Raw genomic sequence first — 25,939 nt, forward strand, 5'->3', positions numbered from 1 at the left:
TATTTCCTGTTCTACTTAATATGACCCCAGCCCAGGGTAATTAAAAAAAAACCCAAAACACCAAAAAGACCCACAGGCCTCTTGGCCGGTTGCTTTTATACGCCTTTTCAAAGAAGCATTTTGAAAAGGTCTTAGTTACATTTTTTGGGGAAAAAAAAAGATCAAATCTAACAAAATGTGGTGAAGACTTTTTAAAATATGTGTTATATAAAATATTAACAATAATTATTAATATCATCAGCTAATTAGGTCGTGTTCTTTCAAAATCATTACAAGGAATGGAAGAACTCTTGTCCATAATCTCATTACAACTTCCCACTTTAAAACACCTAAATTTATTGTTTCATCATAGATCAATGTTAAAGAAGATGCCGCAGAATTATGTGGGTGGGTTTTGAGGTAAACAAAGCCTCTGACTATGTGGAATTGATCCACTACTTAGAAATTCCATGCTAATAAATGAGATATTTACGGGACGCAGGGATTATCGGGACTCAGCTTGATGGTCTGCGTGATTAAAGACTTGTCTCCGCGCCCATTGGAAGGAGCCCAGCGGTACAACGGCAGGCAGGGCAGGGGCACCCCCCATGTCCCAGCCAGGGACCCTCGGCTCCGGCAGCCAGAGGCCACCCCACACCGGGGGTCACCGGGGGTGGCTTTCTGGGGCACCTCACACACCGGGGGGGTCACTACCCAGGGGTATGGGGGTCACTACCCAAGGGTATGGGGATCGCTACCCAAGGGGTACGGGGCTCATCGTGGGATGCCGGGGAACGGCGTTGGGAGATCGCGAGAGGCTGAATTGTTATCTTGAGCAGTTTGTCTCAAAGATTGTTAGGTGTGAGAGACTTCTCAAGCCGTTCATCTCAAGAATTGCGGACTGCTTATCTCGGGCCCTTTGGCTCTGAGATGGCCTGTCTAACAGGACATTCCTCCATCCATAAGGACAACTCCTGGGACACTGAGAAATCCAGGAGAGGAAACAGGCTGAAGCCGACAAGCATGTAAGAATGTGGAGGCTACCATTCTCAGGGAAACTGTAGTCTTTGAGATAAGATACCGGTTTCTGGTGTTGATCACGCGAAGGTCGTGTGATAGACAAAACCTGCAGCGTGTGAACAGTGCATGAACAATACATACATGCATACCTCATCGAAATACGCCCTATAAAAGAGCAGGGAGACAAGCCGTGATATGCACCCACCACCAAAGAATTGAAGATTGAGGACCAACAGGATGCCACTGGATCCATGGTGGTGACTACCCTTGCAACTCTATCCCGACTGCTTGCTTGATTTCTGCCTTTTCTTCCATTCTATCCTATCGCTACTATTTTCTACTTTTGATAATAAAAGCTCTTTTGGGTATATGGCATTCGACCTTGTTTGTGTCTTAATCTCACTCTTGGGATCATATCGAAACGTCCCCCGACATTGGATCAGGACAGAGATTGCACAAGACTGGTCATGGGGTGTTCAGGTGGAGAAGAGGAAGGTTTGAGGTGGTTTGGGGAGGAAAATTGGGGACGTGGACAAGTGCATAAAAAGGGACAATCCCATGTTAACTGTTGCTAGTCGGTACTCTGTGCTCTGTACCTGATCAGGATAGCCTGTCCTCTCTTCTTATTAAACTCCATTTCTAAGTCATTTTCTGGGTGAGGCACTCTCTATCCTCTGCTCCTGTGGGAGGGGGTCTGGGGTTCAGAGCCCAGCTGCAGGGTAGGCTGGCTGTCCGGGCTCTGTGTGTGTGTGCGTGTGTGTGTCTGTGGGAGCACGTGCTCCACCTCATCGCTTTCTGAACGTGGGGACACGGAGCTGTGGCAACCTCCCATCTGTCACGTTACTGGCTTTGGCATCTCCTAACACAACAGACCAGTGAAGTGACAAAGAAAAAATACTCTTTAAGTCTTTATGAAATTCAAAATCTTTAGCTGATATCGTGATTAAAACATGCAATGAACCTACGTTATTACACAGTAAAATATAGAGTACAATTTAGGACAAAGTATTCTAGTTCTTCTTTGGAGTTATAAAATAATGCCAATTCAGAATTTTATTCAGGAATGCCTCCTTTGCTGTGCTGTGTTGTTCCTCTGGAAAATTTTTAGATCCACTTTTATTTTACAAATATGAACATAAACACCTGCAGGCTACAGCTGAAACGATAGTGATAAGCCCCCGTCTTAACTCATCCACAGCTTGTGCATATACCTCCCATTTCAAAGCATTTTACAGGTGAGGAATCTCCATATTGCAACTGGGGACCTGTGTAAGTTCATTCTGTGATCAATAAGATGTGAAACTAGAATATGGACTTTCAGAGTCTCTGTACATACTCAACTATCCTTTTAATCCTTAGGGTCATAGAAAACACAGCTGGCAGAGGTCTTAAGTAAACATATTATTAATTTACTTATTTTTTGCCAGTAAGCTAACACATCCAGAATTTGTATTCAGCAAGCACAAAGGTCAGACGGGGAACCGAAAGCTAAATGTTTGGAAAGTAGCTGAGCAGTGTACTGTAAAGATATAGTAGAGATATTTAAGATTTTATTTATCAATACAAGACATAAACTGTTTGGCTTAAATTGGTATATCTGTTATGCAAGACATAAAGACTGCTGCGCATCAGACAAGAGGTCCATGGGGACCAATATAGTAGCTCTGACAATGACCACTGAGGTGGCTTAGAGAATTCTACAAAAGACAGAAATGTGATGATACTTCACCAGAAAGTTTTCTCACTCTCTGCACTTAGTGGCTCATGAACATCAAGGAAACCTGCTCTTTCCACCTGGGAATGCGAAAAGGCTTTTCTTCTGTATATTTGTCCAGCAGTTTTTTCAGAATTCTCTGAAATTGCCTGACATTTTTAGGGATTTGTTTTTGTTGTTAATTTTTTTACTTATGATAAAACTTAAATAAGAAATGTGATTTTAAAATATCTGATGTTATTGCAATAGACTATCTCTCTGCTTAAAACATGCCGTGAAGTTTTATAGTGTTTGCTATGGGCAGCACAGTTGGATTCTTCTTTGTCTCCTTTAATAAACTCATGGTAGAACAAAGCTACTGAAAGAGTAATATTTAACGTGGAGAAAAAGAAATTCAGTGGTGTACAGAAACAATGAAATTATAGTTATGTTAATGAATGTGGGAGAGTTGCACTGCAGAACTGCTGGCATCACGGATGGGCTTGTGACTGTAGCTTCCTCGATTTCCTTCACGTAGCTCGGCTGTACATCGGTGATTTGAACGGTTTAAGTGGAAACAACGAATGCTTCAGAAAATCTCTCCCTAAATCCTTCAGTGCAATATTCTGTGTCTGTCTCGAATGAAGGCTATGAAATTTCTCTTTATGGAGGCAGAGGGCAAACACTCACAGCATCGCAGACTAGTAGGGACTCAACGAGCTCTCTGGAGGTTCTCTGGTTCAACCCCTCGTGCTGAAAGCAGGGTCAGCCACGGCAGGCTGCGCAGGAACGCCTTCACTTGGGCTCTGAGCATCTCCAAGGATGGGGACCCAGCAACATGTTCCTGGGCAACCTGTTCCAGTGCTCGCCAACCTTACAGTAAGGAAGTACGTTCTTAATTTAAACGGACTTGTTGTGTTTCAGCTTGTGCCCATTGCCTCTTGTCCTGTCACTGAATACCACGGAGAAGAGCCTCTCTCCGTCTTCTTTACCCTCCCATCAGGTATTTATACACATTTCTCCCTGCTTCTGTAAATCTCTCCCTAATTATAAATAAAAGTTAGGAACCTTGTCGCGCTGTGCTTTTACAGGTTACTTTGTTGTTATTTTGTATAAATGCCATATGGTTTATTTAAACAACTCTCTCCTGTTCAGCTCAGGGAGTGTTTAGAATATTTAGCAAGTACCATGAGAAATTATACTGGTCCCAGGATTATGTCTTAAAGACACTTCATTGAAACTTTATTTAGATACTTACTACATATTTATGTACATTTATTGATGTTTTAATTGGTGAAATTACAATAATAACAATTTATAAGCATTAAAAGAAACTGTAATTTCTGTGGAATACCTCCACCATGTAAGGGTGGAAAACCCACATCTATTTCAAAACCACCATGTTATTTCATTCATTTTATTTTGAAAGAAATTTGACATTGAATTATTTCAATTAAACAGGTGAACCTGAAAAAAACAGTAAAGAGAAGATGACTGACAGACTATTAAAATCCACAGACTTTTCAAAATTTATATATTTTTCTGCTTGGGAATGCTTAAAATTTATTATAGCCATTTGAAGGTGCCATTTTGAAAGCTTCCATTTTGCAGCATTTAACATTTCATTTGTCTGAAGTGCACTAGAGTGTTGTTGTTGACATGTATGATGGGTTCATTTATTTAAATGTATTAGGAAGTGTATGCAAGTCGACTATATACATAGGCAGATTCTTACCTATCACCCTTCCTCCACTGAAGTTACTCCCTATGTGCATTTGTATGAGTAAGAGCAGAAGGTACTCTTAAGACATGGAAAAACAAACAGGCTTAAATTTAACTATATACAATATGTATTTATATTTATTACAGAAAAAGATGAGCCACGTCTGATTGTTGTTTCTTCAACTTAAAGCAAATACACTGTGTATTTTTCAGACAAGTGCTATTTTTTTCTAAACCCTTATCTGTCTGGCACAATCTCGTTAATTAAAATGTACAGCAAGGTGCTAGAAATGGCTGCTCACCTTGTATTACCTGCCAGATAGTCGCTAGCAAACATTTGGGGTTTGTTTTTTTTTTAAGGACATGTGCAGGAAGGGGTAGCCTTTCTAGTATTCACAGACGGTAAAGTGGGCTGTAATGAGTCACAGTAAGGAATGAAATCCCACAGATGACGCCCCGTCAGTAGCTGCCTCCCACTTAAAACAAGAAACACCAGCTCAGAAGTTGCCACCGGCATCAACTGCAAGATTATGTTCATGAGAGAGTGAGCAAAACAGAGGAGCTGAGACATAATAGGGATATTATAGGTTAATACGAAGACCCTGCATAGCCTGCAGAAGCTTTTTGAAAGCCATTGCTTTTCAGAAAGTGGTGTGATGTAATCACAACATGAAACTGCGGTTAACAAGCAGGATCCACACGTTATATTGCTTCATTCTCTGAGTAGCCTCAAGGTGGTGACCAATGTATATTTCATTACACCGGTATAATAAAAAGATAACAAAGGCAAGGGAACATGGAACAGGGGCTCAAATGGACAAGATGTGTTCTTGTTACTGTACACAGATTAAAAGTTCAGGCTTGGCGACACTTATTTGGCCATGAAGGGGAAGTCCTGAGTACAACTTAGGGTACTACCTCACGATCAGCTTAAGCCAAAATAAGGCTGTATTTTTGCCAAAATAACACTCTCGCCTTTCTCAGCTCTGGGTTTTGCTGCCTCCCTTCAGCCAGTACTAGCAGGCATGTGGCCCTACAGCAAGTCAAGATTAGCTATGACTGAAAACTAACCATGGGGGGAAAGAAGCTCAACACCCAACTAAATCTGACTCACCTGATTGCAAAGGCTGATACAAGAATGAGAACAGGAAAGAGCCCTTTTCAGCTGCAGGCAGAATTAATTTAGCTTAAGCCAATTGTAAACCAATAAGTAAACTTTAAAATGGTATATCATTAAAAATCTACCAAGTCTTCCACCTGTTTTTCCCAAACTACCCCCACAATATCTCTGTTGTTTCAGAACACATTTATAGGTCTCTGGGAAGTTCATATAGGCTCAGGACAGAATTCAAACACCTGGACTAAGTTGAATGAAGAATTACCTGAGATATCCAAGTATAAATACTGAACAGTATACCTAAAAGGAACACATAGGCCTAACTCTTCAATAGGAAAAGAGATAAACCCAGACCAACATTAGATATATAAACTAAGATACCCATATGCCAGGAAAAAAAGAAAGAAAACAAAACATAAAGATGCATTCCACTATATATCCAGTGATATAGTGACTATGATGGTTACAGAATAAAACCAGACACCTATTTTAAAATCACCCTTTGTAAAATAGACATAAATTTCAATCTCCCACATTCCAGGAAATTGCACTAGTTATCAATGTTTTGGATCTACACTCCTATCAGTCTTTTCTGAGGAAACTGTTTCACCTGAAGCATGTATTTATAAAACTTGAATATGCACTCGCTAGCTGCCCAACGCCTGTTGGTGACAGCCCTGAGCTGTGGAGGTGGTCTGTCAGCCCTCTCCCTACTCATCCTTCTTCTTCCAGAGCAGCGAGCAGAAGTTTGAACTCTGCTAGCATCAAGACCTAAGCAGTTTTGCCTGTGTCCACTGACTCAGATCCTCAGATGCGACATGCAGATGTACTCTGCCAGCTGATGCCAGACAGCGAAGAATTCCATCCAGACAAATTTCTGGTCAGGGCCAACCTGCGCAGAGTCAAAACAAATCCATCAATATCCATTTTTATCTGAACAGCAAACTGGTATGATTTACACAAGCCAATGTAATGCTCACAACAATAATAAATTAACTATGCAAATGATTACATTATGTACACATAGCAATTCACTTCATAAACAACCAATCTGTCATACAAACCTTGAGTTCTTTAGCTTTAGCCTACCTGTCACAAGCCATTAAATTTGACACATAGGCAGTAGCAGAATGTCATGGACTGATCAGGCCAGGAATTCCACTTTTCTCCAAGCCACTAATTCTCAGAGGGGTCTCAGACATGGCACTAAGGCCAAAAGAGAGAATTTTGAACAGAATTAAATCCATATACAAGCATCTAAAGGAATCTGTCAACTTTTCAAAGAAATTCCAGAGATTCTACAAACTTGACTGATTTTGGTTTGAGTTTCTCATATAACTGTCAACCACTGGAAGCTCTAGGTAGTCAAAAAGTTTCCAAAATAAGGATATTTCATGATATAATATGGATCTTAGTGCCTGAAATTAAATAATTGTAAGAATACTGATCTTATTTTTAAATCAGTATATTTACATACTACAGACATTAAAAATTAATTTTTAAATGGCTTATTTATTTTTAATCAACAGACTTTATCAGTATTTCATCTGTATTTCATTTATACATTAATTTTTACCCATAATTCATTTACTTTATCTATATTTCTGAGGAACCTGTACATACACAAGTCCATGGGACCCAGTGAGATGCATCCCAAGGTCTTGTGGGAATTGGGTGATGTAGTTGCCAAGCTGCTTTCCATCATATTCCAAAAGTCATAGCAGTCAGGGAAAGTCCCCCGTGACTGGAAAAATGGAAGGATGGCACCTATTTTTAAAAAGGGTAAAAAGGAGGACCATGGAAACTACCGACCTGTCAGCCTCACCTCCCTGCGCAGTAAGAACGTGGAACAGATCCTCCTGGAAGCTACCTCAAGGCATATGTATGACAGGGAAGTGATTAGAAACAGCCAACATGGTTTCACAAAGGGCAAATCGTGCCTGACTAATCTGGTCATCCTCCTGTGAGGGGGAGACTGCGTTGGTCAATAAAGGAAGAGCAACTCACGTCATCTACTGTGACCTCTGTAAGGCCTTTGACATGACCCCATACAACATCCGTGTTGCTCGATTGGAGGGATATGGATCCGATGGATGGACTATTCAATGGATAAGGAATTGGCTGGATGACCGTGTCCAAAGAGTTGCAGTCAACGGCTTAATGTCCAAATGGAAATCAGCAACTGGTGTCCCTCAGGGGCCCGTACTGGGACCAGTACTGTTTAACATCTTTATATAATGGCATAGACAGCGGGATCGAGTGCACCCTCAGCAAGTTTGCGGGTGTCACCAAGCTGAGTGGTGCGGTTGATACGCCTGAGGGAAGGGATGCCATCCAGATGGACCTGGACAGGCTTGAGCAGTGGGCCCATGCGAACCTCATGAGGTTCAACAAGGCCAAGCGCCGGCGTTTTGCCCTTTCCTAACTACGTTTTCCCAGATGCACCACCGTCTTGGCTGAGGCGCTCAGCGGTTCCCTGTCGTGGGTCTGTCGGAGACCACGCCGGCTGTGTCCGGCTCGGCAGAGACCGCCCTGCGGACCCTGCTGCCAACACCTGCGCGCGGGTGCCCACCGCGAGGGGTTAACCTGAGAGTACAGAAACGCAGTAGGTGCATCCAGCTAGCGGTGTTCGTTGACCTCATCAGGCTGGAGGAACCATGGCTGAACAAATCCAACTCTGTTTTAAGGTTCTAAGAACCCAGCCAAAGGAAAACAGATTATTTCCTTTTGTCAGCAGTTCTTTCTTTTATGCATGCTTTTTCAATGAAGACCTGAAAAGATCAGATACTACTTTGATAAAAAAGTATTTCTTTTGTATAAAATGTTTTCCTTCAAGCTCTGATTTCAGCTCTCTTTTTTTACAGAATAAAGGACTAGATGTTAAAGATCACATGATCCACTATTTGCACATTCACTTCGTTTAATATTCCTTCAGAAAATAGTTAGGCAGATAAACAAGAATTATTTTGTGTGTGTGTGCAAATGGTCAATTCTTTTTTTTCTAAAACAAAAATTTCACCCTCCTCTGCAGCCAATAATAGTTACATTGCTGCACCGGAGGTGCAAATGTAGACTTTCACTATATCGGTTCAGTGGTATTCCAGTGTAGCTTTGCTGATAGCAAAAGAGATACTTCCCTGTAAAATTTCAGTGATGAATGAATTCTACCAGATACAATCATGCTTCTCTTTGGAAATTATTAATTCCTTTCTGTAGCTGAACAGACCTTATTGTACATATATATGTTTATATTTGCATATATAACACATGCTCTCAGCATCTCTGTGTGACAAAACACAACTGTTCCCCAACTTTCCTGTAGTGAGGAAGATGGTATGATTCTCTTCACAGCTGAAGTTTTTACATTGCCTATATTAAAAAAAAAAAAAAAAGGAAGCTTTTGTAGAAGTGAATAAACAGAGTAATTTTTACCACTAACTAATTGCTCTCCACAAAAATTATGCAATAAAATAGTCATAGGACTACATATATTTAATTTGTTAATAGTATTTTTCTCTTCCTGTACAAATATACATCTCATAGATAAATAAACTTTTGTTTAATGTTAAGGTAGCAAATGTAATATATAATCTAGCAGAAATCTACTGAACATTATGCACCTGAACAAAATTTTTGATTAATTTCTCCAATATCACAGACAACTCATATTTGAACTAAAACAGAAATAGGAAATTCTGTGTAGAGAGAGAAAACTGTTATGAAGCAATAGGTGGTTCAGTGGAGGGAAATTCCATCTCACTCAGGTGCCAGTGTTCTTCAGGCATTGCCTTGGTACCAGCACTCATTCATCAGCTTCATTAATGACCAGAAGAAGACAGTGTGCAACAAAATCTCCAGGCTGACAAATGATACTAAGGGTCTTTTGGGAATTCACATTTTATACTGATGACAAGGTAAATGCACAGGACCTCATAAAATGGAATGAATAAATGAAAAGGTAGTGCATCAGTTTTCATGAGTTTCAAATGTAAGATAATGCACCTAGGGGAAAATAATTTAAACTACGTTTACATGATGCTGGAGTTGAAACTAGCAGTTGAAACGCAAGAAAAAGATTTTAGGAACACTCTCGCCGGTTGTCTTTAAAACACCACCACCAAAGAGTCAAGCAAACATTGTACTTCATTAAAAATTATATGAAAACAGAGGCAGGGTATAATTTTACTACATATAAGACTTTTGCAAGACTCTATAGTGAGCGTTATGTGCAGCTCTTAGCGTCTCAGGAAAGACAAGGCAGAGTTAGAGGAGGTACCACTGCAATAGCTAAAGAGGTGTAACGGCTGCCTTACAAGGAAAGAGTAAAGTGGTTGGAACTTTGCAATTTTGATAGAAGGCAGCTGAGGGATATAATAGCGTTTTAGAAAATTGTGTGATGGTGGATAGGATGAAAGCAAAACTGTTAATCTCCATATCCCTCCATAATCAAACTAAATGGAGTTCACTGAAACTAGTAGGAGATCAATAATCAATTTAAAACAGAAAAAAATAAAATATTTATTTCCCCAGTGAATTTCTGGAATGTGGTGCCACAAGAGGTTGTGGAGGCCAGTAATATCAGTAGGTTTAAAAAAAAAAAAAAATAAAATTAGACAGATTATTGGACAGCAGATTCATACGCAGCTACTAGGGAGAAATAGCAAGAATATCCTCAGAGAACAACTGTGGGTATTAGAGGAATAGATGGGTAAAGGACTGCGGGAGGCAGCCATGCTCACATGCTCTTCTTAAAGAACGTATACAAGTGCTAGTGTCGGAAATGGGATACTCAGCTAAATAATAGACACCTAGTCCAACCCAGCTGGACATTTGAAGGCTAGATTACTGAATATCAAAATGTGGACAAAGACATGAAAGTGAAAGCTATTTCTGAAGTCACTTCTTGCTTCCCCTCCTTCTACAACTGCTGTCAATAATTACATTAGTTTATTTTTTCATTGAATCTTCAGTCTGAAATTTATCCCCATGCTATTTAAAATATATTTTATGTGCAGCCAAGGGCATTTTCACCAGTAATTTTTTTGCTTTCCTTGTGCTTCTAATTTCCTCCCCCATCTCCTCACCCAGGGAGAAATCAGAGAAAGGAAATAAAAAAGACAGTTAAAGATTAATAACTTAAAAGTTACCTACATTATTTTTCAGTTAATGATTTTCTTATGTGTCAGGACATGATTTTCTGTTGAATTCCCAACAAATATATTCACATCAATCATCTATAAAAAGTCAAAATTTACTGTGATTTTTTAGCAAGCACTGGAATCTGAGTTACTGCAGCTGTTTCAGGTACCAGTATGTGTTTGTTAACTTTTGTCAGACATTGACTTTTTAGTGACAGCATCATATATTTCAGAGAACAGGTCAAGCTTAAAAATCCCAATTGGGATTCCATTTTTCATTTCACATAGTTTGGAAGGGTTAAAATGTACAATATGACTTTGGCAGATTATAAGGATGTTGTTCAAACACAGTCGCAGAAGTAATCCATAAACTTAATAACTGGCTTTGGAACACTCTAGCAAATGTTGAGTGATTCCTGTTGACTTATGCCTGTTGCTGACTGCTGTAGTGTACAAATGTTTGTAAGTAACTGTCTGTTCCAGGAGATGAGAAGAATTTGTGCCTGCAAAATAAAGCCCCTGTAGGAACAATCCTTTGTTGAAGCTGAAGGCGATGGGTTGAAGATTGTTGTTATTTTTAATTACCAAGTTCCTCTTGGAGAAACCAGTTAAATTTCAACTAATCCAAGGTTTTTACGGTCCTGTTCATGACAGAGTGAGTAATCCCTTTTACATCAGAGACCATTAACAAAATTTCACTGCTGGCTGTAGGCTTGGATTTCTCACGACATATTAAGAGCTATGGTATTTATAGGACAGAAGAGGTGAGCAAGAAAGGGACCTCCTGGCAGTGTGAGTTATGCATAGCATATGTTAAGTTTGAAGTCACTCAAATCTCGGTAATAACAACAAAAAAAATCATTTCGCAATACCTCTTTGTGTTGTTTTTCAGATATAATTTTAAGTTGATGACCAACAAGTATCCTTTATCTAGGATATTGGGAAGGCCATGAGAGAAGAGACTTTGTCATGCCTGCTTCTCTGGTACGTCACCGAGAAGATGTGGGCCCAGGCTGAATCCAAAAAGATATTGGTGGTTTTACCACTATGTAAAGACTAAATAGACAGCAGTGGTCTACTGAAAAGCAAACTCTTCTTGCGCCTTTCTGCAATATGGCTTCCAACGTCTGCGGTGGTAGTCCTCGTCTGCACTCAAAATTGTTGTAGCTGCTTCCTGCAGATTCTCGCTCATGTAATTTAATAGAAGGCTTTTTAGGAAAGAAACATTTGGGGCTTTCTATTAATCTTTTGCAGTGATCTGTTTCTCAATTTGTTTAAAGTACCTGCAGCAAAATTTATAGTTAATATCCACAGCTTGTTACTTCTGCAAGGGTTGCTTCCTTATCATATCATAATGCTCCGTATTATTTAATTTATGATCCTCAGGAAATTATTATAATTTTTCAGTGCTGAGTATAGATTACATATGGAAAATAAAGATTTTTAGCATGATTGGTGAACATGGGAGAACTTGCTCATGCAACCCTGTGTGTAATGCAATGACACAATAAGCTCTGCATTTAACCATCGTATTTTCTAATCTGTCATAATAGCGGTTTTCATAGAAGTGTAATATGTCCTAAAATCACAAAGAGCCACAGTCAGAATATTTTTCTGATGAAACATTTTAAATAATTTAGCTTCAATGCTCCTTTTCATATTTAGGTTGCTAGGTTTGAAGGTTTAATTTAATAAGATCTGATTCTTAGAGTACATCTATTTTATGCACACAGCATATAGAGAATCAATAAATTACATTATTGCAAATGCGTTTTGAAATTGCTATGTTAAATATGCAGGAGTATTTTGTTATCATTACTTCCAGCTTTGATGATATAAATGTCTTGCCCGCAAATTTCATTGGTTTTTGGTTGGTTTTTTTTTTTTTTTATTTATTATAATCAAAATACTATAAATGGATTTTTCATGAATTTTCTGGCATATTACTGAAAAGAGCATTAGTGCAAACACACAATTATTGAACAAGTTTTTATTCCCTCCCCCCTTCTACAGAATATCTTGCTATAACTTAGCTGGTCATTGAAAGTAAGAGTGTGTGCATGTGAAAGTGAATTTGTGAATCTTCTGAATTATATTGGCTGAAAAATGCAAACACAAACCAAACGTAGCAGTCCCTAAAGATAAAGCTGGCGTTGAAAAATTAATGTTTGCAAACAAAACCGCATGAAGCCATTTAGTATTGTCCTGCACTACGTGTAACTGTGGATGCAAAGATACAACAGGAAGGATTGTTTTATACCATTTTGTATACAAAACCTAGTGCCACAATACTATGAAGAACCTGTTTGATATAATTACCAATGCAATATTCTACTCCATAGAAAACTTTTTTGCATACAAGTATTAATTAATCCTTACTGTAATGAGTTGGTAATAAATGCGGAAATTTATGTTTATGCATCTTTGAAGCACAGCAAGTTTTCATTCCCAGTAGATAAAATATATATATATGCATTCATTTAGTCAACTCTCTGGGGCACAAAGAAAGTAGACAGTTGAGAGAATAGCAAAATATTTTTTATATCCTCCATTCAGAACTCAGTGCGCTTCACATAAGTGCCAAAATCTGTGCAAGCAGGCCTGGTTGAAAGGTCTAGGCCAAATTAATGACAGTACAACCTGACAGTATTGATTCGGTAATTCAGAATAAAATAAGACACTGACTCATGTATATATCTTAAGCAGCTATCAGCCACTGGCAATATAAATATCTAAATTAAATTGCTTTCTGGGAGATGAATACCTGCAATTTTCTAAGAAATTCAGTCCCTGGGTGATATAGATATACATACATGCCAGAAGAGAATCTGTCCTACCAAGACATCTAGAAGAGTCTGTTTAGAAAGAAAATGGCAAAATTTACTCAAAAGGCATCTCCTATGTCCATCATAATCATATGGAATCCCTTCTGCAAGAATTTTATTAACATTATTAGTCTCTGTTATATTGGGATAGGGAAGTTGCCCTTTTCACAGTGGTAAGATCAGGATCATTAGAAAGTGCTTAACCTCTCATGTCTTTTCTAGAGGAACAAACTGTCAGAGTACATGTGTATGAATTTAGTCACAGTCTCTAAAGACTGTATTTTCTATGAAACAACATTAAAACAGAAAACCTTAGTACAGAACTGGTCATGTAAAATGGCAGTTTTTTCCTGGAAGAGGCATTGGAGGAGGTGGAGAATTACTGAAATTTTAATAAGGTTGTTCCTTAGGAAAAAGGAAATTCTTCAGATCTATGGAACTATCCCTTTATTGACATTAGGGAAAAGAAACAGACCAAAGTTTTCAATAAGATACAGGAGTTTTTTCCATTGCTTGTATCATCTACAATAAATGCATCAACAGCTGTAGTTGAATTTCTACCTGCCATCATTGTCTTTCTGGGTTCATTCTAGTTTATTTCCAATTGCAGTGATCTGATAGACTGTGGGGATCTTTACGATAGAGTAATATCCAAAGGAAGTAATTGATTGAGAAAGCCTCAAATCATCCTGGAAAGATAAAAGGCAAAAAAGAAAAAAAAAGAGAAAAAAATAAAAAAAGGAAAATCAGCTTGCAAATTAAAATCCCTGCATTTATTACTAGCAGATCCTTTTTACTTAGGATCACAGTTCTGCAGAGAATATTGAATGACTGTGGTCTGCCAAACATGCTAAAGCCACAATAAACATTAGATAAAAGAAAGATAAAAGTAAGAATTTATTTATTCATTCATTTATTTATTTTACTACAACATGACGTTTAAGAACCCAGAAGGTGTATTCATTCATTCCCATCTCTTGTACACTGTTTGGTTATGGTAGTCCAACTCTTTATGAACTGCGCTGAGAAAAGAAGCAAGGAATAAGTGTGGTAAAAAATTTCTTTTTCCCCTTTTCTTGCAGAGTTTGTGGGTATGCATTTTAAGATAAATATTCCACTCTTGGGGTGAGTATTCTAGTCTATAAATGGAAGATAGGCAATCTATGTATATAAGAGAAGCCATTTCAGCCTTTTGAGTTTCAGTGAACACTATAAATTGTTGATACAATTGTTGATGTTGTGAAGGTCTCCAGAAGGGTGGAACTTCAGACTTTTTGCTCCTTTTGGTGTTTCCTACAGTCTATTTGCTTTGGGGCACCCCATCATCCCTTCACTTTCCTACTATTCCTGTTGGGAAAGGGCATCAAAGGGCTGATGCTCTCACAAATAGGTGCCAAAGCCAGCACTAATTTTTACTGATGGAGCTGCATGCTTTGGTTTTAGATATTCCAGAGCTGAGCATCACAATCCTTAGCTTTCTGTATTAAATGCCTATTTAATAGTTATTTAACTGGTTTTAGCTCCTGACATCCAAGGGGAGAATAGGAGTAGTGAGGTTTCAGCCTCTTCTCCCTGTGAAATACAAACAAATGGGGATGAGCCACTTTGCCTGTAAGAGAAAAGTCACAGGGGTCTTCCCTGTGGGATTAGGGGTAAAATTGTGCCTTTCTCTTCCATGGCACAGGTAACTGCTTGTAGACAGTGAGCTCACAATTGTACACTCTTATTTTTCATCTGCCTAGTTTTAAAGTACCTGTTTACTCAATATCCATCTTGACATATAAGACATAATTCTCCGAAGAGGCTGGCATGGCAAAGGGTAAAGCAAATACCTTATGAAATTATTCTGTGGTGTACTCATCTCACAGGCACCTGTAAAAGACTGCTGTCACATAGCTTGTTAATGAATCAGACTAACCTCTCTGATAGTTTAAACAGATTTGTTTCATGTCCTCCCTGTAGCCTTCAGTTACTGGATTTTTCTTCCTCCATATTAGCTAGTACCTCTTCTTTGGCAGAGTACGTCATGTATCTAAACACTGCAGAGTAATTTATGGAACTTACATTTTTGCCAGGTAACACGTCAGGTTCAAGGTCATTTGACTACCAGGAACTTTCTTAACTGTCAGTAACAGCCTCAGCTGACAGGTCGTACGAGTATGCGGGCTTTTTCAACATCATCTTAGCAGCAGCAGAAATAGCGGTGAGCTTTTCTTGTCATCAAGCAGAGTAAACAAAAAACCCAACAAAAGGAAACTGGAGATGTCGGCTCCACCTCCCAACAGATACGTTGGCTACCTTGGTGCTCAAACTCCAGCTGAAATTCTGCCTTGAGCTTGTCAACATGCTGCAAGTCCAAACTGCCCATAAGATTTGTGAAGCAAATTCCTTCTCAGGAGAATCACCCTTTTCTTTACCTCATCACTATTAGCTGAGAGTTTATGGTATCAGTATAAGATGTCTTTGTAGTCCAAAAAACAACCCACATAGAAGAATTACAATTTGAACTCACGCTTCAGACACAGAGGTTTGATCTCCCAGCACAAAATTGCCTGTAACTCTGGATATTAAAACAATTTCATTTCTTCAACTAAGTGACAGATTTTTTAAACCCCAAACTTTTGAGCTGACCCTTAATAAAAGCAAATAAGTATCTTACGTCTTAGAATGTACTATTATAGTGCAGAATCTTACTGAACAGCAGCCTATATAGCCTGCTTGAATTCAGCCTTCATAAATTTTCCCTACTAGGTGAAAGAGAGAAATTCTAGCAATACAAAATATATTAAGAAAGAGATTCTAATTTAATTTTGGTTGAGAAAAAAACAAAGAATAAAGAATGTTTATTGTGAGGCTTCCTTATGGATTTTAATTTTATGATTGACAAAAGTTTTTAATCAAGAATCATTGCTACTAAAGTGACTGCAGCTGAACATTTATATTATACAAAATGATTAACCAAAACAGTTTCATGATCAGTTTATCTGCTTCTGGAGTACTGTAAAGACATACCCTAAGGACAAAGCTTCTTAGCAGGAGAGACACAGAAAACCACCTGTGAATAGTTGATTAAATGCTCGCCTTACCCATAAATGCTATATATCTCAGTGTTTGAAGACATATATGTATCTGATACGACTGTGCATGCAAAATAAATCTTTTGTTTATGCTAAATCAATTAGGGCAGCATTAGAAATTACAAAACAATTAAGACTTCATTGCCATCAGATAACTATTGAGTGATGCTTTCCCCCAGCTGTTTTCCATTGCACTACATGCTTGTTCCCATCTAAGCATGATAATACGTAACACCGAGGTATCCTTACTCTTCAGTGGTTTTTTCTCACTCATACAAGGGGACAGAAGCAAGCAGAAACGAACAGGACTAAGTGTCCTTATCACGCATGTGATTCCGAGCTGTGGGAAGGTAGGCTGTCCCACAAATCCCACTTCCTCACCTGCAGGTCTGTCTGTGAAGCCCATGGGAAAGGATGCCCAGATGACCATACCCCAGTGCTGTCTTACCACCATCAACCGTATAATGCCCCTCATCCAAGAGGATGAAACAGTCTTCTGATTTGTTTCCTAGTGTTATTTCAGGGCTTGCTGCCTGAACCCACTCCTAATTCTGAGCTGGTCGACATCCATACAAAGACACCACTGTTAGGGGAATGGTGGATTCCTGGAGAACACCCCAGCTGAACTGGTACCAGTATCAATCCCTGAAGGACACCAGTAGTAACTAGCTGGTGCTAGCGGATTTTGTAGCATTGATCACCATGGTGTGAACCAAGCAGTCTCGCCACTTTTCCACCCATTTTATCATCCTCTTACGCAGCCTGTGCCTTACCAACATGGCTCTAAGGACACTACAGGACACTGTGTCCAAGACCTTGCAAAAAGCTGAGGATTGCAGCATCCACTGCCCTCCCTCTGACCACCCAGCCCGTCAGCTCACCATAGAAACCAATCTGGTTGGTCAGGGACAATGTCCTTTGGTTGCCCCGTGCCGGCTGCTCTCACTCCACTTTAGACAATTGATGTCTTCTGTGATTACCATCTGTTAGGTTTTACTGCAGACTCCTTTCTGGATCTGCAGTACTCTCTAGTTTAATGATTATAAAAGTCTCATTCCTTTTTTAGAAGTACAAATGTATTTTCTGTACCTTATTCTAAATCCCTGCTGAAGGGCACTAGGCAAGCGATAGAATTTAAATACAGAAGAGTTGGTTCAGCAGCCTAGAATATCACAATCCAGACACAGGTATAAGGAAAACAGAGTTTCAAGAAAAAGAGTGATCAGGAGACACAGTGAAAAACAAGTTCGCTTAGAGGTGATCAAAATCTTATAAAAAGAAATATAAGACATTAAAATGAGCTTTATATTACTATACAATTTACAGTATTCATGGTGGTAGCATAACCCCCAAGCAGGTTTAGTCGTGTGCGCATGTTAAGCTATGACAACTGGACACTTCCCTTTTAATTTCAGTCACTGAGCTGAAGCACCCCAAAGTTCCTTCTACAGTCAAAGAAAAACCAAGAACTTCCAGAGGCTGCCTCACATCTAGAGCAGACTGATCATATTAAAGGTATTGGCAAAATTCTGCCCCATGATTTCACTTAAACAGTCTATGAGACTACACGTTATCTGGGATGAAGGCTTTGTAAGGATCTGGAAGTTTGTGAAAATACTTCTGCAAACAGGTGTTGACTTTAAAGCAGTCCTTTATCTGAAGACAAGCTATTTTTTCTCATATCTCCTTTTGCAATCTAAATTTGCTGCCTTACAGTTCAGCAACAGTTTAACTTCTATAAATATATAATTAAAGAGCAGAGGAAGAGGAAGAGGGAAACTTGTATGTAGGAGTAAGAACTGGAACTGTGAGTGTGCTTATAAATCATAAAAATGATGTTACCAGAGCACTTTTCTTTTTCCTATATAATCATAGTTTCATTCTGTATAGGAGCACAATAGCTACCCTAATCTATCTATAAAGTTACTGTTATAGTAACAGAAACTGGCTGTTGTAATAGCAGAAACTGGGCTACCCTTCCCATTTGTCTCTACGTGATCTATCCATAGTTACTGTGTTAACACTTTCTGGGGCAGGCCTCTGTTGAATAAAAAGGCAGTTATAAAACTGCTTCCTATCTGCAGCTTCCCAAATGAGCTATAAGAGAAAGAAATTCACAATGACTTCATTGGTGGAGCTGCTGCTGAAATATATGGAAAACAAAGAAAAAAGATAGCTTATTGAATTATTTTACTCTAAGTCAGCTTCTTAAATAGTCTTTTTTATTTCACAATAAAATTGAATGATTAGTAAATGTGCCAAATTAACCAATAGTAAGTTTTCCCTTTTGATCAGTTAGGTGAAAAAAAAAAATAGTCAGTCTCTTGCAGACAGCTAGTGCTGCATATAGATGGTATGCGTCACAACAAACTTTGATATAATTAAAATTCAAATCCATACTAAAATAATAGAATCAACCAAATATTTTAGGAGGTTTTTTACAATATGCAGCAGACATTATATTTCACTTTTCCTAAACTGTTTTAAAATAGATCACACACATGAACATTCTCACATCTATGACTATAGACTACAGAACTCCTGGATATTCTTGGGTTGAGTGTCAAATTATACATCTCATAATCTTCCATTGGTTCATCCTTAAAACTTGTTATGTGTGCCTTGCCAGGAGCAAAAAAAGAATGTGTGTGTTTTCTCTGAGAGAAAACAATGAAGAAATATGGGCATTGCATTTATTTTAACTAGCACAAATAGATTATTCCTACCACTGTCCCTGCAAAATATTTAGAAATCTCTCCCTCTCTTGTATATGAAGTAATGAATGATTGTGCATATGCTGTGTGATTGTAACACAGCTGAGTATAGCTGTGACTCTGTGGCTGCATGTATTTTTAAGGAGGCTAACAGTTATTCCTGTGTTAAAAATTGTTTAGGTATATTTCTACATTCTTGTTTTTGAGATAAATGTGCATTTTCCAAAACAAAAGCAGAAGTGAAAAATCTACACAACACACAAAACTGAAGAGAAAAATGTCTTTGCAAGCTATTGGGAGTTAAATCAATTAGGACTGAAAAATCTGGTAAGAAGCTGGATGTAAGAATTGAGGAGAAACAGAAACACCGAACCAGGATCCTTTTAACCAGTTAGAAATACAGCCAAGGCAAACAAGCGGCTGCAGGACGCAGTACAGTAACACAGAGAAGTGGAGATCATCAGGAACTTGATTTTGTCTTATCCTAGACAGGACATCAACCAATTCACCCCCACGCTGCAGCACTATCGAAGTCCTCGGGGAAGACGTGGGAGAGCTGACTAGTGTGTTCTGATTCCAGGAGTCCTTGGAGGACTCTGGTCTGAATGTTGGTCACAGCAGCTCGTGTAGCTCATGGTTCTCCCTGGCAAAACTTGTCAGATGTCGGCTCAGCCAAATTCTATTCCAGCTACTGTATTGTCAACCTTTCTATGAGATTGCCTAAGTCATACGTAGACACTGAAGTTTGTGACGCTCTTTTAAAAATATATTTTGGTTTTATCTCTTTTTTTTTTTTTTTGGTAGTTAGGTTATTGAATGCCAGCAGGAGGTCTGATGTATGCAATACCAGAAAATAACAGCCTTTGAACAAGATGAGAGCTCCCTGCTTTACATTTTGCCAGCTTGCAACATATTCAGGAACTTCTTATCAGAACTCAGTAAGCAATGTGTGAATCACTGCATTTTTTAAATTTGATAAAATCTCTCAAAAGCTTCCCCCCCCCCCCCCCGTCAAAAAAACAAAAGAAAGGAAATGTCTTTTGGCAAATAGATATTTCTTTCAGCCCATGCTATATGCACCATATATGGGGGCTTCTTATTTGTCTTCCTTGGCAAAGTTGCCAATTTAATGATATCATTGTTTATTTTGCTTTGAGAATTATTTCCTCCCTAGAATAAATATTGAGGTATAAAATGCTGATGTCACTATAAAGCATGAAAGAGATACAGCAGATCTGGGAAAAAATCCAAAGTGCTTCAGACTGTCTTTTCTGCCAAGCTCAGGCTTTTTTACCCAAAGCTCTCAGTCCTCAAAAACACAGAGTCACCTTTAAAGATAATGCAGGTGTAGTCTGAAAATATTAGAATCATGTGATAGGAATATAAGATGTCAGCTCTTTTCAACACAAGAGAAAAAATCCCTTTCCAAAATCTACTGCTTAATTATTATGTAGCCTTTTATGATCTAGAAACATAATTTTGAAGTTGTTTGGGGTTTTTTTTCCCCCACCAATACTAGTTATTTATAAGTCTTTCCCAGCACTCTGCATATTTCAGTGACGGTGTGTGTGTATGGGGAGGGAGCAGGGACAATATTTTCACAAGTCCTTTCTCTTTAGGAAACTATTTCAAAGAGCAATCAGCAAAACTACATGCAGAAAGCAGTCAGACATTTAAATTCTACCATTAGCAATAAAAGGGATGTCAAGCAGGTGTCTCCTGAGAGAAAGGATGGTCTGCTGCATTTCGGTACTTTCGTTGTAAGTCATGCAGCCAGAGCAGACTTCAGATTTTAAGCTAACCTGTAGAAAAGTGACACAGAATATGAGAAAAAAGGTTGGATTGATTCTAAAGCAAGGACTTATTTTTCTAGCTTTACTGAACAAATGAAGAGAAAAAAAAATATCCCTACGTAACTGTGAAATTAATCTAGCACCTGCTAGATTCAAATATTCCTGTGTTCCTGCTATTTTGTGCTGACTGGCTTAAGTGGCTGGAAGTGCAGGTTCCCAAGGCAGTCCCCGGAGAGCTCAGTGCCTTGCTTGCTCTGAATTCATCTACCAAGGCCATGTACAAGCTCAGTATACAAAGAGCCACTAAACAAAAGTGAGAACCTAGGTCAGGCTGCCTGCCTGGGCCAAGTACTTATTTTCTGGCATTGCAAAACCTGAGATTCTTCATTCATCTGGCCTTTGACCCCTCCAGCCGTAAATCTAGGGGTGTTTCCATATTCCTTGCTTCAGTTAAATAGTTTACTGGTGGAAAAAAACTAGTGATGCGTACATTTTAAAAGGTTCAGAGGTCTGGTTTCATTCCGCAAAACTATCTAAAGTGTGCATCTTTCTTTGCACAGTGAAACTGTGCATGGTGAATAAGTATTTGGGAAGGTGATATCTGAATGGAAAAAGTTAGATTTGTTCTTTTTTTTTTTGCTTCTTCATGATGAATAACAGAAAAATACAGGAATTCTCTTACCTTCTATTTGACTTTTAAATTAGAAAATCATGTCTTTTATAGTTAGGCAACTAGCCAACCAGTGAAGTAACAATATCATAACAGCAAGAGAGTAAAATTTTAATTGCAAAGTGAAAAAAATTCAAGTCAGGAAGTTAAAATGCAGATTTGTTTGTTTGGTTGCTTGTTTTCATCTGCCCTTAAATAAATTTTGGAGATTAAAAACTTCAGGAAAAGTTTTAGTACTCCAGCTATTAATTTAAAGAGGTGAAACTTTAGATTTACTATTCTGAAGCTCCTAAGGACTTCTAAGAAGAGAAGGGAATAGCAGAGCTGATTGGCACTCCTGATACATTTCAAGGATTAAAAGCTGAAAAAACATAGTGTCTTCTTAAAAAAATCCAAGTTTTTCAAAAGTGATATAAAGAACTTGAAAGGAAACATTATCTGAAGGTCTCTGGCACACTTACCGCCTTGGGCTCTTCCTCTGGAAATATGGAGGGAGTGAACAAAACCAGAGTCCTGGAAGGCTCCGTATCCCACACAGGTACAAAAGATCAGATTCAATTCTTAACCACACCGTGTTTATAAGGAGCTCAGTCCTAGAGGCCAAACTTCGTCAACCCACCTCAGTCCACACCGTTCAGCTGTGCATGTAGAGGCTCTTTTTTTTCATTTGCCTTTCTCTAACCTCTCTCTCTTGAGATCAGTTTTCTCATCACCTACTTTGTCAATTCTTAAACTACAAGAACTCCCTGACCAAAACCTCCTTTTTTTGGGTGAGCCCACGGACTACCTTTGGAGGAGTAACTGAAATGTTCCTCGTCATGTCACCAAGCACCGAATGCAGCTGGTAAAATGCAGCCTCTATCTAACTTAGTAAAATGTTTTAGCCTCCAGAAGAGCGTGGCTGCACGTTAAATGCACTGGAAATGGTCTATAGAGTATTCTAGCTCCCAAACTATGGCCAGGAATCATTTTGGAGAGTTCTAGTTTGCACAGACTGAAAACATCAGACCTCCTTAGCAGTTTAGCAGCAGAGATGATTGAGTTTCAGTACCCAGGAGTATTTCAGGCAGTGTTTAACCTACAAGTAGAACCACAGCCATATGGTCTCCAACAAGAAGTAGCGCCTCATCATTCAGTCTCATTAAACTGACAAGTTAATCTGCTTATGCTAACCAGGAAAACCTGGAGCTTGTTACCGTCATGTTTCAGAGTAGTCTCTGGAAGAGTAGGATAATCTTCAGCACCTGTACAGGACTAGGTAGACCTAAAAAACCAATATAAATGTAACACAGGAAGAAGACAAAAGGGAAGGAGTCATTTTTTCTACATATGATTAAAAAAAAGTAAAAGGATGCTCTGAAACTAATCTGAAATGACTAAGAAAGCTGCTGAGACGTTTTTCCTCTTCCTTGCTTAGCTGAGCTTAGTATTTCACTGAGCTCATTAGAGGAATACAAAAGCACTTTGAGCTCTAAAAATTTACTGACAATTTGTTAGCACGCATTCGAAACAGCATATCTGAGAATGGAAGGTGAGCTTTCTATTCTTCAAAGGAAGAGCATGGCATATGTATCTATACAAAGTCAAAGGCTGTACTTAATCTAAGCAGTTACCTGTCACCAGTTTGTCATATAATTCACTTCAAATAAACAGTACAATCTAGGTGGATATCAGCATCGTGAATTTGCTAATCGAAAGCTCCATGCTAATGTGGTATTGGCTGCTGGTACCTGGTAGAGCTTATTTTACTTTAAGCATGCGTTACGTCTGTACGATAACTTAGCTTCTCAGCTCACCCCTGGGTCCCTGGTTGTCTGAAGTACACGTGTGTTCATTTACAACATGAAGACTTTTGGACTCAATTAATTAGTTCCCTAAAAAATGAAAATAGTTAGGTCCTGGGACAGTTAACCACTCATAACAGAAGTATGGATGTAATTCTGCCAACTTTCTCTCTGCTCTAGTTTTTCAACCAAGGGGATGCAACATATATCTCTTTTTATGCTACAGAAATACTGCTCTTGTGAACAGTAGCCTATTCCCATACCAGGAAACCCCCTACACAGAATAGCAATTACATTTTGGGGAACAGGACGTAGGCTCTAGAGGAAATCTGGATCAAGTGCTGGGCAGACTTCCTCATAAAGTGCCAGACACCAGCCACGTCTTAACTTATGGAGCAAGGAACCCCAAGGTATCAACCGCTAGAATATCAGTGTAGTCACAATACTGTGAACTACAATATAGATGGTTCACCTTCAGTGACGATAAAAGAAATCATTCCTAGTTATCTGCCAGGCTGGCATTTATGGTCTAGTAAGTTATTAAATCTATAAAGCTTTTTTTTTTTTTTTTTTCAGTTGAAATGAGATGTGTATTTTAAATGACTTGTTCCAATCTGCTTCTGTATCAAAACCCTTTATCTAAATATGAATCAGACTGTTAATTAAAAAAAAAACAAATGCAAGATGTGTATCTTTAAAAGTTCAGTTACCATCCTGACAATTTTAAAAGCAAATATTTAGGTTTTTTTTGCATGAGACTGAGCATTTAATGAAACTCATTTTCACACATCCCTCTACAAAATACTGGCTACATCAGTTTTTTGAAATGCTGTATGATTCGCAAAAGCAATATTCCTTTTCTTTTTTCTTTTTGGGTAATGCAGATATTTTTCTGAAACAGTGAAATACATTTTTCTTTAACACTCTATGACTGAGGTGGGTTTGAGTTTATTTCTCATCATTTTATGGAGTTTTACACATTATTCATATTACATAAAATTACCATATGCAGTAACAACACTAGTCACTGAGAAAGTCTCCAACCCTACAAGAAAAAATATCTTTTCTGATGTTGAACAACATGAGGTGAGAACTGATGGAAAACGCAATGTTTAGTTTTCAGTGGCGTTGCAAATCCAAGTAAATATGAGCAAGCAGACTGCCAAGTATCTTGCACTTTTAATAGTAGTAATATTATGAAGTTCTTTTGTGTTTGTTAGCTATTTTTCCTGTGTAAAATCAAGCCTATCAAGGGGAGAGGAAAATCCTAAACCTAGTATGTTGGCTTTTCTTGTTCTCACCCGATACAGGTGATTTTGTTCTGATAGTTCATTGGAAGCAGGGAGGAAGAAGGTTGGCATTAGTAGCATTTTAAATAACCTTGGAGAAGCAGTCTGTACACTTTCCTAAATGTAGGGACTTCAAATGTGCTTCAGCCTATGGAGGAAGCACGTGGAGAATTGAACTCTTCCTCTCCTATACCCTGTCATGCCATACATGAGGTTTTAGCCTCAACCCATTTTTTCCTACTAATCTACTTTGCAGCTGACAAATACTTTTTACTGTATTTTTTTGTGATACTCTTTTCATTGCGAAAAGGTTTCTGGGTCTTTAGAACTTTCATACTTATGTAACTATTATTTATTTACTTTTAAGTAGCATGAAGCACCCATCTAAATGTTTTCAGCAACCTCCGAACAAAACCCAGAACTACAGTTTGTTTGGATATATTTCCTAAGCCTTAAGTTGATGTCACTGATTCGTAAGGTTGATCTTGCTAGAACAGCAGAAATGCATCAGACAGTATCTAGACCAAAAGGCTGCCTGTTTCAAGTGAGAAATTCCAAAGACAGATCACGGCAGAGCATCCGAAATATGCATGTGGAGTGAAACTATATTTGCATAGACTTCAGTGTATATTCTTTATTTACATCAGAGTATGTGAGAGATGAAGTTAACTCACAGTTTGTGCCCTTGAATAGATGAGTATAGATGAATTCCTGTAACAAGTGAAAGGAAAGCCGTTCAAATGCATGTTGGCATTTCTCAGATTGCAAAAGAACGGATATGCTGAAGTGTAGGGACAAATACTCCCACTTCAAAATTGAACTTAATATTCAATGCCTATCTGATTGTGTTTATTAATCAGAAATTATTCCACACATTCTTAATAATTTATTGTAGTGATGTACAGCCAGCTGATATGTGGGAACACTCATCACGTAGATATTCTCTTGTAAAGGCTACGTGGGTGCCTCAGTGCAGCCTATTAAAACATTGTTGTACTGTATGTCTACCTTTCCCTACAGCTGTATACCCTGAAGATAGTGTAAAGGAGTCCTCATTATCTTCTGTTTCTGCATCTCACCAAAACTTTAATTTTCTTTTGGAAAGAGTCTTTTTGTGT

This window comes from Buteo buteo, chromosome 15 (assembly GCF_964188355.1).
Source record: "Buteo buteo chromosome 15, bButBut1.hap1.1, whole genome shotgun sequence".
NCBI classification, from domain to species: Eukaryota; Metazoa; Chordata; class Aves; order Accipitriformes; family Accipitridae; genus Buteo; species Buteo buteo.